Source organism: Dasypus novemcinctus, chromosome 4 (assembly GCF_030445035.2).
Source record: "Dasypus novemcinctus isolate mDasNov1 chromosome 4, mDasNov1.1.hap2, whole genome shotgun sequence".
Taxonomy (NCBI): Eukaryota; Metazoa; Chordata; class Mammalia; order Cingulata; family Dasypodidae; genus Dasypus; species Dasypus novemcinctus.
The window spans coordinates 124,586,544-124,598,289 of NC_080676.1; the positions used below are offsets into that span (position 1 = coordinate 124,586,544).

The window sequence follows — 11,746 nt, forward strand, 5'->3', positions numbered from 1 at the left end:
TGGTTGTGTCCATTGCACTTCTATGTCAAGAGGGGGCTTAGATTCCACATGGATACTGGAGGCAATCCTCCTGCTTTCAGTTGTAGGCACTCTATAAATGAATATAAATTAATCAATATCAAATGCAAAAAAGCTTATAAAATATATCCTCTAAAAAATTTATAGTAGTCTTTCTCTGTAATGGGATAATATGTTACTTTTATTTTCTTCTTCAGGCTATTGCTTCCTAATATTTTAAACAACATATTATTACTTAAGAAATGAAACAGACACAGACAAACATGATCTGCTTTAGGCTGGTATTTTATGTCATGATTAAGCCTTCTAGAATCATATAGTCTAGATTCCAATCCCATCTCCTCTCTTTGATAATTATATGTGACTTCAAGCAAAACTAATGTCTCTTTTTATGTATTCTCAGTGCAAAATGGGGAAATGAATCCACCTACCTCATAAAGTTGGTTTGAAAATTAACTGGGATCATATGCAAATATTGTAGCACTATGCCCTGGCATTCATTAATTTCACAATAAACATTAGTCATTGTTAGGTAAATAAAAGACTGTGTATCATACTGATAACTTTAAACTTCCCCAGAATAGATGTCCAAACTGATTTTCTCATCTGCTAGTGTTTTAATATCCATTTACAGAGTATTTTCAGGTTAGTCAGGAAGAGTTGTACTTTTGTGCACTCTACACAGGCTGCAGGAAAAGGGGGTGAAGAGGTCCTAAAACTGGCTCTCATTTTGCTTCCCCAGCCATTTGCTTCCCCAGAGATGAACTGATAATTGCAAGGGCACCTAATAGCTAGCAGAAGCTTTCTGTTCTTAAGAAAAATCTAGAGAATTCCTACAGTAAAAACTGAGGCTTTCTATGTTAAGTTTTACGTCTTACGTGGTTAATTTTATCTTTTTCCACAAGGAAAATAAAGGGCTTTCTTTTTCCTGTCCATAAATACATCAGACCTCTCAAATTCTGCCAGTTAGTGAAATTCAATCAGGTCACCTACTTCAGTAATGTTACCTTAACCTTAAAAAACTTTTAACTTTGCCATTATTTTCAATGGCCCAGATCATCTTCAAAATGTTTCAGAGGAAATGCTGCATTTTGCACAGTAGCCATTTCAAATAACAGAATAACATATCTGGCTGCAGTCTCTTCTCTCTCATATTCTGTCCTATTGAAATCTACCTGCTGTTTAAATTCCATAGCCTGGCACTCTGATATTAACCTTGAGCCCCAAGCTCCACAGGATTTACCAAACATACAGACAATGCCCTATTAACTTGTTCTTTGCCTTCCTTTCTCTGTATCTCTCAGATATGAGCTTGTAATTTTCCGTGGTTGGGCACTTGTGTGTAATAGCTTGCACCATCTAATTGAATGAGGGGTTTAAAGAACATTAAGCACTTGGAGGGAAATTGTGCTGAAATATAATGCCCTTTCTGGGCTGTCAGCTAGCCTTCTGGGTCCTAATCAATAGGCTGATCAACAGCTGCAGAAGAGAGACAAGGTTGTCAGTAGAACTGTGTACTCTAATGAGTAAGGAAACAGAGAGCAAGCAGATCCTTTTCAAGGAGAAATAAAAATAAAAATAAAAAAGCTGAGATAAAAGTAATAGATCCAACGTTCTATAAACATTTACGACACACATACTATGTGTATAGCGTTCGGTTATGTGCCAAGCAGAATGCAAAAATAAACAACATTCTTGTAATACTGGCAGATCCTAGAAGCAGGCTATTTTTGGAATAGGACTATATATGTCCAAGAGTGTGATGTTATTGTTTATATCACCATAACAGTACAAAATTAATATGTCCTCTAGTGCCATTAAATACATTTTTCTATTCTTTCCTGATACAATAGTAGAATTAAGCCAGAATATTTACTAATTAAAATATAAATATAATAGACAACAGCCACATAGAATGGGAATGGAGAAGTCCTGCTATAAGGAATGAGCTGTTTTTCTCCAAACTACATGTTATTTCCTAAAAAAAAAAAAAAAAGAAAAAAAATCTATACAACTCTTTAGGGCACAAAGTAATTGATGGTTTTGTGGCTGGTTTATTTATAATCCCATAATACATGAAATCTTTAACTCCAAATGCTAGTTAGTGACCAAAGCCTATTGAAAGATTTTCCTGCTAGTAATGATAGAAGGAAAGAATGATGTAAAATATAAAAATCGACAAAAGGAGCATAAAAGTTTCCATCCTTTTTACAAATGGTAGAAAAAATAAAAATACTTTTCTTCCTCTTTTTTTATATCAGCCAAGCCTACAGCATGTGTCACTGGCAGATCAAATATTAAAAGCAAATTTTAATAAGTAAGACTCAAAAAGGGATTTATAAAGCTCAGGGGATTTGGAGATGAGTGTTCAGTTCAGGGAATTCCACAGCTTGGGGGCATAACAGGTGAATGCTCTGTTGCCCATGGATGAGAGACCTGACAAGGGAGTTGATAAATTTGAGATTTATTATTAGAAAGTAAGGACTGAGGGTACATATAAATGAAGGCCAATTCTGATAAGAATGAAAGGGAAGTTCCACATAGGTAATGAAAACTGAGCCAGATTTTAAAGTCAATGCACTGACTGATAGCAAGTGAGTATAAATCTGCCGTAACTGCAATAATGTAACTGAATTTACTACCATGAGTAATACACTGGTTGCAGTGGGTTTAACTGGTATGGTTTGGGAGGGTTAGGCTTTGGACAGTTTCCATATTAACATAATGTAGAAGTCATACGTCATGCATTATAACAGTAAAGGCAGCATAAGTACTTTAAAAAATAGTGTATTAACTGCTTTAAATCTTTGGAATAGTTAAGTGAAAGAGTATTCCTTTGATGAAAGCTTTTAGGCAGTTAACTGCAAATGATTCGAGAAAGCAAAGATTAATGTGGAAATAAAAGTTTATAAAGCAATAGCAAAACCCTCTTAAGGGCAATTATGGTGGTTTGGAGTGATGTATCCCAGAAAAACATGTTCTTCAACTTAATCATTCTGGTGGGTGTGAACTCATGGTTAATAGGACCTTTGGATGAGGTTGCATAAATTAAGGTATGGCCCAACTAAATCAGGATGGGTCTTAATTCTATTAGTGGAGTCCTTTATAAGCAGAATGAAATTCAGACACATATACAGAAAAAGCCAAAGGAAGAAACTAGCAATCAATAGAACCTGGGGAAACCAGGAGAGGCAGCCTTGTGCATTGCCATGTTACAGAAGAGCCAAGTACCAAGGATGTCAGGCAACATTGCCTTCATGATGTCTTGATTTTAGACTTCTCCTAGCCCCAAAACTCTGAGCCAACAAGTCTCTGTTGTTTAAACCAACCCATTGCTGATATTTGTTTTTGGAGCCAGGAAACTAAAACAGTCATTTGAAGTGAAAATGGCAAATACAGCAAACATACAAGAGACTAGCTGCAGGAGCAGGTAAAGGGGAGTACATGATATTAGAAATCTATGACATTGGAGAAGTAATTGGTTCTTGTAATAAAGGGATGTTCTCACCTGTGAACAAGGGCCATTCTTAGAAACAGAAAATTGTGAAACATTGCACTGGGATATTAGGACTACTAAAATTCCTTCCTCCTAATCTTCTCTTCTGCTCCTAAATTCTTGGGACAATGTATTTACTGCCAACGGATTTTAAAATTTGCCCACTTTTGAGTCTAAAAGCTTGATAATATACCACTCAACCCATTCTCAACCATTTTCTCATCTTCATTTTTTCCTTCTTTATTTCCTATTTAATACTATTTGTGGACTTATTTGTTTTTATCAGGAAATTTAAAAATCTTTGGGAGCTGAGAATGTGTCTTCCTCTTGTTGTCCTAAGTTAACAGTGTATTACACAGAGAAATACATCTATAATATATATTTTGAAATATTTTCTCTGAATAAATTGTTTCTAGCATTTTTGTTGATGATTTAGGAATATGTTTCAAAACTGTTGAAATTGCCTCCCATGAATAATTTTTTCATTGCCACAGCTATAGTAAATAAGCAGGGTTAATGTAAAGGTTTTAGGCATGGTAAAAGAGGAACTGCAGAAAGAGATTCACTAATTCAATCATGTATTTAATTCTTTCAATTCATTCAACAAACACCATTGGCTACCAATTTTGTGCCACGCACTCTCCTAAGTGTTTGAGATACATCAGAGAACTAAACTGACAAAACTCCCTGCCTTTATGAAGCTTACATTCTAGTGGAGGCAGATAGACAATAAACAATGTAAAAATAAGTACACTGGATATTGGTGGATTGAATTATGTACCCCAATTTAATCGTGTTCATTGTCTTACTCTGATTTCTGTGGGTGTGAACCCATTATAATAGGATCTCTTAAAGATTTTATTTTAGATAAAATGTGGCCCAGCTGAATGAGAATGGGCCTTAATCCAGATTACTAGAGTGAGTCCTTCATAAAGAGAAGACATAAACATAGAGAAAAGCCATGGGATGGCCCTTAAGCAGGAAGTCAACATTACCTGGAAGAGAAAGGAAAGGACATCTCTATGTATTGGGAAGCAAAGACACAAGCCAAGGAATCCAAGTATTTCTGGCAATTCAGGACCAGAAAGCTATAGTCTTTAGGGAGAAGCCTAGTTTGCTGACACCTTGATCTTGGACTACTTTATTTTTTTAAATTTTATTTTATTTTATTGACTTTGTAATAATATTACATTAAAAATATATATGTGAGGTCCCATTCAACCCCACCCCCCACCCCACCTCTCCCCCCCCCCAGCAACACTCCCTCCCATCATCATGACACATCCATTGGATTTGGTAAGTACATCTTTGGGCACCTCTGCACCTCATAGTCAATGGTCCACATCATGGCCCATACTCTCCCCCATTCCATCCAGTGGGCCCTGTGAGGATATACAATGTCTGGTGATTGTCTCTGAAGCACCATCCAGGGCAGCTCCATGTCCCAAAGACGCCTCCACCTCTCATCTCTTCCTGCCTTTCCCCATACCCATCAGCCACCATGTCCACTTTTCCCAATCCAATGCCACCTCTTCTATGTGGACATTGGATTGGTTGTGTCCATTGCACCTCTATGTCAAGAGGAGGCTCAGATTCCCCATGGATGCTGGATGCAATTGGACTACTTTTGACCTCTAAAATGTGAGCCAATAAATTCCTGTAGTTTAAGCCAACTATTTGTTATAGCAGCCTGTAAAACTGAGACAAGTAAGTTATAAGGTGCTGAAGGCTTTGGATGAAAGACCTAGTGCATGGTGATAATAGGGAGTAAAAATGTGGCAGGGGGAATGGGGTGGGGGGGAGTTAAAATTTTAAAATAATTAGCTAAGGCTAGGTCTCATTGAAATGGTAGGGACTGATGAAAGCCTTGAGGTAGGTGAAGAAATTAGCATGTGGATTTCTAGAGGAACAACCAGTATAAGGTACCTAAGGCAAACTTCTGCTTTGGTTGTTTGAGAAACCCTAGGGAGGATGGGACTAGAGAAGAATGAGGGGGAGACTGGTCGGACCCAGGGGCAGATTTTATATGTCCTTATAGACTACATTATAGTTACTATAGTGAACCCATTAGTTTTATTCTGATTGAAATGGGACATCTATGGAAGGCTTTTTTAAATAGGAGATACTGGGGATTGAACCTATATATATGTGAAGCAGGTACTCAACCATTGGGCTACACCCAATCTCCCTATGGAGGGTTTTAAATAGAAGAATGACATGCTCTAACTTTATATTTTAAAACGATGATTATGGTTGATGTGTTGATAATACAATTTAGATTTAAAGGGTGGAATTAATATTTATTGAAATCTGATGTTTGACTCACTACTAACTGGTGTAGACAGAAAAAGATGATGGCCTGAGGATGAATAAGACATGGTAGGAAGTCCAGAATTAATGAATCTCATGCACTCATCGCCTGTGATATCATGGTTTCCTTATGAGAAATTTTATATTCTATCAGGGAAAAGCATACAGAGGTATAATAGCAAATGACTATATGTGATTTATTTACTCAGTGATTTTAAGTCATAGAGATTTTTGAAGTGGAAGAGACCATAGATATTATGTAGTAATTTGACTCCTATATAAATAAAAAACCTGAAGCCCAGAGAGGAGTTAGGTAAGGAATTCCACCAACATAAATGCTGGGCCTGGACTTTCATAGTTCTTCACATAAGGAAGAGAAAAATATTGCATTCTGAGATAGCTCATCAGAAATTTTACCTGGTGCCCCTTTAGAACAGACAGACATTGAAATTTATTGGCACTGATGAAAAATATTTTAACAATCTGATTGGAAAGAATATCTTTTTTGGATTATGGAGAAGAGATCTAAGTTATTTCTTTGAAATGCCAAAAGTCAGCAACCTGCACTAATAGTGGGAAATAATGATCTGGATAATCAAAGTTATTTTTCTTCAGTTTCAAAATGCCAAATACCAAAAAAAAAAAGAAAAAAAAAATCATTGCTTTCTGGGAGTAACTAGTTTATTTTATAAAAAGAAGATGTTAAAATTAGTTTATGTACTGACAGCATCATAAAGGACACAGAAATAATATGCAAAAATATTACTTATATTGTATAATGACTGTTTTGATAATAAAAAAGAAAAAAAATGGCAATAGCAAATAAACAAACAAAATTTGCAGCTGTATAAGTTGATGTTTAGTTCCATCTTACAAAACAGTGTGGCCAGTCCAGTCTAGTACCACAATACCACAATTCTTTTCTAAGAGGTCATTCAGGGACCAGAGTTCCATCTATCTTCTTGCTGGGTGCAAGGAACAGCAAACTTTGTTGTAAATGGCCAATTGGCAGTATTTTAGGCCTATTGACCATACCTTTCTGTCCAGATTATTCAAATCTGCCATTATTATGTGAAAACAGCCTTAAACAATACCTAACAAATAGGCAGGACTCCATTCCAGTAAGAGTTTATTTACAACACAGGAGGTCAGATGGAATTGCTTTCAGGCCCATTGTTCACCATTTTTCTTCTCTAACATGCTGTCTGCATCTTTACGGTTGAGAGTGGGTCACTGTTATGCGTGCATTCCAATCCAAAACAAAGACAAAAAGAGACTAAAGAAATGTATGCTTGGTGCTACAAGTCCAGAAGTGGCACCTCTAATTCCACTCTCATTTTGTTAGCCCAAATCTAGTAATGTTACCACACTTAGCTGCAGGGGATATTGGGAAATGTCTGAAAGTAAATAAAAAGATGAGAAGGTAAAGGACATTGGGGTCACAATCAACACAATGCTTGATTTGCTTTAGACTGACGTCTTGCCATTAATTATCCACCCAGGGAAACAACAATATGCTGATAATTAAAACTCATTAGAAGCCTATTGATATTTTTTAATTCCTATGTTACTTCATTTTTCATTATGAAAATATTCAAACATTGAAAAAAGTTGAGAGTTGTAAACAGCCAACATCTACATTTACTATATTTGCTTTATTATTTATCTATCCTTCTGTCTTTCAATAAATCCATCTTTTTAATGTTTTTCAAAGCAAATTCAAACATCAGTATCCCCCATTCCTGAACACTTCTTGTCTATCACTAAGAAGAGTTAAGTATTTTATTACAGTTCTCTTTTTTTGAGGTAGAATTTATATACGGTGACATGCACAAATCTTGTGTGCCATTCAATGAGTATTGGCAAACACATAAATCTTTGTAGCCCTAATTAATATCAAGATATAAAACTTTCAGTCATCCCAGAAAGTTCCCTCACGCCCTTTCCAGTCAATCACTATTCTTATTATTTCCACTATAGAGTATTTCCCTGTTCTAGACTTTAATGTAAATGACATTATAAAATATGTATTATTTTGTTAAAAGTTTTATTTACTCAGTATATTGTTTTGTGATGTTTCATCCATGTTATTGCATGCCTCAAAGTTCATTTGTAGGAATATTCCACAAGGTGTTTATCCATGCTCTTGCTGAAGAACTTTTCCCAGATTTGGGCTGTTACGAATAAAGCAGCTGTGAACATTCTTGTAAAGTTATTTTTGTGAATATACATGCACATATTCATACACACACACACACATATATTTGAATAGATACTTTTTTACCTCTTGGGTACCTAGGAGTAGAATGAAGAACTATTGGGTAAGTGCATAAATAAATATTTAATTTTATCACAGACATAAACTTTCTTAAACAGAAATGTAAATTAAAAAATTAATCCTGCTACAAACTGTTAAAGAAATACAAAATCTTCCCAACAAAAAAGATCTTATCCATCTCAACATAGAAGAGAGATAAAACTGAATTTATTATTGAGTAATGAAATCATAATACATGCATGCAGGCAGTCTTCTAAAGAGTCTAAAAAATCTGAACAGAATTTCATGGAAATTTATACAGAAAAGTAGAAGAAAGAAAAACTAAACTTCTCTTATCTTCTTGCAAGACAAATGGATGCACATTGTGATAGTCTCTGGTACACATGGTGAGAGTTTCCTGAATTAACTTTTGGAGGTATGTGTTTACATTTCAAAGGATCAGAAGGCCCATGACCTTGCACTGGAAAATCAAAAGATTGAGTTTCCTATAAGGCCTATTATATTTCCCAGGAGATACACTAACAGGGACCAGATGAGGGAGCTTTCTTCCCTGCCATTAATAAGCAAAGAAAATTTCACCATTTTGCCCATATATATGGTATCACAAATCCAGTTTAAATTTAAACCTGACTAGTATAAGAAAAGATGAAGGACCACAGCTTGATACACTATTATTTTATAGCAACAATGAAATATCCAATTGTTAATTTTATTTCTGCTATAAAAACAAAAGTATGTCATTAAAAGCATTGGTGCCTAATTACTTTGCAATTAATATCACTTTATGTCCATGTTGATATTATTTAATTCAGTAAAGATCATTAAAAGCCTCATATTTTCTCTGGTTTATACAAATAATTTTGAAATATCTTCCATCCCACTCAGTTTAATAAGTGGATATTGCGTGTGAACAGAAGAAATTTCTGAATTTTACTCTGGGGGAGTGGGTCTAGCTCAAGTGGTTGAATGTCTGTTTCCCATGTGTAAGGTCCTGGGTTTGATCCTTGGTACCTCCTAAAAACAAAACAAGCAAACTAACAAACAAAAACCAACTCTCATTGGGGAGTGCCTGCTTCCCATATACGAGGTTCTGATTTCGATCCCTGGTCTAAAAAATAAAAATTTACTTTGAACTTTTTTTTTGCCCCCATAGATTTAAAATTTTTAGGGAAAAATTATTAAAGCTGTCACTTTTATTTCTGCATTTCTTTCTTAGATGTTTACATTTTGACAGTAATTTTCTTTGAAACAGCATTGAATAGTTCCCATTCCCATCAAAACTACCATTGTCTGAAGCCTAATCAAAACGTGATTTCGTAAATGAGGTTTTAACTATGGCAATGAGCAATAAATTTAGATAAACAGTAGATGCTGTGTTGGGAGAACAACATGATCCCTGAGATATTTCAATTTAATGATTACTGTAGGAGACAGCTTATGAAGTTGCCATTTACAGTTGAACACTATATAGATGGATCCAGCAAAATGTCAATTAGATTTTCAACTCATGTTCCTGAAATGTGAACTATAACAATCCCTGTCCAGTTTCAATCAATGTGAAATGATAGTCTTTATGCAATGGAGAAGAGAGGATTCATTTGTGGCATAAAATCATACAGATTCTGTCATGATAAAATCACATTTAGCATTTTGAAATTTTACCAAGTTATTAACTAATTGTTATAATTGTTTCTTCTAAAGTCAGTACTGAAGAAAAGTCCCCTTAAAAATATATGTTTAATATGTTTTCCTTAAATATCTTGGTAATGAAATACTTTAGAAAAGATATGCAGAAATCTTCTATGATAGTTTTAATTAGAGAACAGTTAAGTTCAATTATTTGATATTCATAAATCTTCTATGATAGTTTTAATTAGAGAACAGTTAAGTTCTAATTATTTCAATCTTAGTCTCTTCTGACAAATTCTTAAAGCCCCTTTTACATTGATCAAATTTTGGAAATGAAGCTTAATTTAGAAAACTCCAAGTAAGAACTAATTTAAGAAACTTTAAAACTGTCAACGAGTTTCTTACATTTATTAAAAATGTGTCTCCATTTATTTCCATAAAACATTTATTTTCATCATAACATAAACAGGGTACTTTGAAAATCTAAAGTAAGAAACTCCATGTAAATGTGCATTCAGGGAGTTATGCTGTCAAATGAATGTTTGCCTCCCCATAAAGGAAAGGACCTCACTTTTTTCGAATTGATGTACAAACCAAAGTTAAGTTTTTAAAGTGGAACAAACAACAAGGGAGGATAAGTAAATTGTTATTTTTTTGTATACCATATCTTATTTGGTACATCATTAGCATTTTCTCCTAAGAATAAAATATCTTTTAAACTACCATTTAAAACACCATGCCAAATTTTATCACTAGAATTTTACAATTTCCTTCTTTCCATATATCATTTCTACTTTTCTATATCTTATCATTAGAATAAATAATTTCCTGCAAAGATTTGTGAGCTAATTCCTTTTAACACATGTTGCTTTATGGTTTCTGGTAATATTTATAAACTCATCATTGCCAGTATTGAGTACTGCCTTTTTAAATCTTTGTCCTCTTAATAATTAGAAATTTATTTTAAAATTAAGTATGTATTTCTTATAGTTCTAGTGAAGCTGACTTTTTAAATATTTATTAGGCATTTCTAATTTTTGTTCTATGAGAATACAATTTATTATCAGTTCTACATTTTTCTTTTCTTTGATTTGGAAACATTAATAACATTCATCATATTTCATTAATATTAATATGTACTGCAAAATACTTTTCCAGTCAATAACTTGCCTATTGATTGTTAGATACATTTTAACCACATCCGACAACTCTCATACCTGTTCTCAATATTTTCCTTCTCAGGGTGGAAATTTTTCTTTCTATGGATTTTATATTTTCTGTCTTTGCTGGTTTCTGGCTAGTACCTCCACTTTTCTGTGCAGACTGTCCTAACTTTCAGCTCAAGTAGGTCTGGAAATTGTTGTTTGGATATTTCTTTTTCCACTTACATGTTTTTTTAAGTTTGGTGATTTTTTTTTTCCTAGTTACACTGTAGGAGTGGCTTATGGATAGTTTTGTTTGTTTACCTTATAAATTTGCTTCAAGGATATGTGACAATCTTCAAAGTTAAGCAGCTGCCATTATGCAATAAGAATCTTCCCTCATACATCTTGAAACAAAGAATGGTAAAGCAGGAGAGACCATTTCTAAGAGTTCAATGACTCACCTAAATACTGCATCTTTAAGGATATATCCAGTGGCTTGATATATTCACTTTTCTGCTATAAATGTTAAAGAAAAATACATTATTGACACAATTATCACATATCATTGCTTGAAGTAATTTTCAGAGTCAAATGTAGCAGATTGTCAATCAGAGTTACTTGCCATTACCTCTCAATTTGAAACATTAAAAGTTTAAACTTTTGAATATGATAAGTATTTGGATATGGTTTGTAAATATATCCAAAACTCCTTGTCTTAGTCTCATTTGGAGCACTAAAATGAATCTTCAACTAGAAATATCTTCATAAATTTGGTGACCCTATTTAGTCTAAAAATGTAGAAGGATTTGCTATAATGCAAAACACTTGATACTATTCTCAGAAACCTACAATTTGAGTATTTTCTATTGT

The 11,746-nt window shown here is 34.0% G+C and overlaps 1 long non-coding RNA gene across 1 annotated transcript; it reads right to left on the minus strand.

Annotated features, from left to right (window-relative positions):
* Window positions 1–6,997: 6,997 nt before the first annotated feature.
* On the minus strand, window positions 6,998–11,407 carry LOC131278279 (uncharacterized). Its single transcript, XR_009185599.1, has 3 exons — window positions 11,338–11,407; window positions 7,880–7,998; window positions 6,998–7,221 (listed from the first exon to the last, which is right to left on the minus strand). It is a non-coding gene; the product is annotated as an uncharacterized lncRNA (long non-coding RNA).
* Between the last annotated feature and the right edge of the window lie 339 nt (window positions 11,408–11,746).